Source organism: Rhinopithecus bieti, unplaced genomic scaffold, assembly GCF_001698545.2.
Source record: "Rhinopithecus bieti isolate Rb0 unplaced genomic scaffold, ASM169854v2 scaffold_12155, whole genome shotgun sequence".
In the NCBI taxonomy this organism is placed as follows: domain Eukaryota; kingdom Metazoa; phylum Chordata; class Mammalia; order Primates; family Cercopithecidae; genus Rhinopithecus; species Rhinopithecus bieti.
Window position 1 is genome coordinate 3,903,859 of NW_016807423.1, and position 2,292 is coordinate 3,906,150.

The following is a 2,292-nucleotide window of genomic DNA, read 5'->3' on the forward strand; positions in this document are numbered from 1 at the left end:
GTGCCATTATTTCCAGAATCGCACATTTTCCCATCTTAGCATATGCCTTCTTTTGCTGTGTACCATTTTTTGGTATCTTACTAAGAAAGGGAAAATAAGAGGTAAACTTTTCATCTCCTTGCATTTCTGAAATTGCCTTTAATTTGGGCTGATAGGAATTTCCTCCTTAGAATTTTAGAATTTCACAGGCACTGTTTCTAAGTTGTATTTCAGTTCTGCTTTTGGGGGAGAGATTTCTTTGTTTCTTAAATTTTTTTTTTTTTTTTGGAAACACAGTCTCGCTCCATCGCTCAGGCTGGAGTGCAGTGACACAATCTCGGCTCACTGCAAACTCCACTTCCCGGGTTCAAGCGATTCTGCCTCAGCCTCCTAAGTAGCTGGGATTATGGGCACGCGCCACCACACCCAGCTAATTTTTGTATTTTTAGTAGAGACAGGGTTTCACCATGTTGGTCAGGCTGGTCTTGAAATCCTGACCTCAGGTGAACCACCTGCCTCTGCCTCCCAAAGTGCTGGGATTACAGGCATGAGCCACTGTGGCCGGTCTAAAATCATTTTATTGAATATGTATTTTAGCTTTCATTTCATTTATCCCCCAGGAGTTCCTTATTCTCGAATTGGTCATTTTTCATATCATTTTATTCTCTAGATGCAGTATCTTATATCTCTCAGGATATGATTATAATTCTAATTTTTTGATAGTTTCCCTCTGTTCCCTTCATTTTTTTTTTGCAGTTTTTGCTTTTTTTTTTTTTTTTTTTTTTTGAGACGGAGTCTCACTCTGTCGCCCAGGCTGGAGTGCAGTGGCCGGATCTCAGCTCACTGCAAGCTCCGCCTCCCGGGTTTACGCCATTCTCCTGCCTCAGCCTCCCAAGTAGCTGGGACTACAGGCACCCGCCAACTCGCCCGGCTAGTTTTTTGTATTTTTTAGTAGAGACGGGGTTTCGCCATGTTAGCTAGGTTGGTCTCGATCTCCTGACCTCACGATCCACCCGTCTCGGCCTCCCAAAGTGCTGGGATTACAGGCTTGAGCCACCGCGCCCGGCCTAGTCCGTGCATTTTGATCTCCCCTTTCCCATGTTTGACCAGTAGAGTATTGTAGAAGCTAAGAAGCGTGGACTCTGGGGCCTGGCTCTGTTGCTTAGTTGCTGTTTGACCATAGGGAATTAATTTGTATTTCCCGTGTCATCTCTGGCATAATACAGATGTATCTACCTCATTGGGTTCCCGTCAGCATTGGGTTAATCAACGTAAAACACTTAGAACATTGCCTGCCATATAATTAAAACATTATCCTAATATAGCACGATAATCTGATAATCCCCTTTGATTAGGATTATTTTGCTGGGGTTTCTTTCCTTAATATCTGGCAAGCCTTGGTTGTTCATATTTCAGAAGTATTAGCGTAGGCGGAAGCTCTGCGTAGGTGGTATGTTGAATAGGCAGGCCACATTAATTGTTGGGCTTTACTCTGTTGATAGAGTGGTAAGCCATTTTACCTGCCCCTTCTCTCTCCATTCCAGTTTAGAAACCATATTTTATTTTTAAGGAAGTTAGAAATGCCTGAGAGCTATATAGTATCTTTAGCAGAAAGAATAACTTATTTTCACATTTTCTTTTCTTTTCTTTTTTTTTTTTTTTGATGGAGTCTCGCTCTATCGCCCAGGCTGGGGTGCATGGCGCGATCTCGGCTCACTGCAACCTCCGTCTCCTGGGTTCACGCCATTCTCCTGCCTCAGGCTCCCGAGTAGCTGGGATTACAGGCGCCCGCCACCACGCCCGGCTAATTTTTTGTATTTTTAGTAGAGACAGGGTTTCACCATGTTAACCAGGATGGTCTTGATCTCTTGACCTCATGATCCGACCACCTCGGCCTCCCAAAGTGTTGCGATTACAGGCGTGAGCCACTGCACCCGGCCTATTTTCACATTTTCTTGTAGCATTATTGGCACATGAAAATGATATTTCTGGATTCATATAATACTAAGATTGTAATGTAGAACAAAGATAATTTAGTTTTTATAAACTAATTTCAACTAACAGAACTGGTCACACAGGTCATATATCAAGAAGACAAAAATATTTACTCTGTCCTCTTTCATAATTCATGCCATATTATTGCATGGGGATAATGTGTAACAGGCTCGGAAGCAGTTAGAGACTGAATTATGCAAGTAACACAGTGTTTCACAAAAGGAGAACACAGGTTAACAACATTTCACACTGATAAAGCCAAAGCCGAAAGTAAGTTACTAATGCAACATACTTTTACAGGCTTCGAAAACTGTGCAC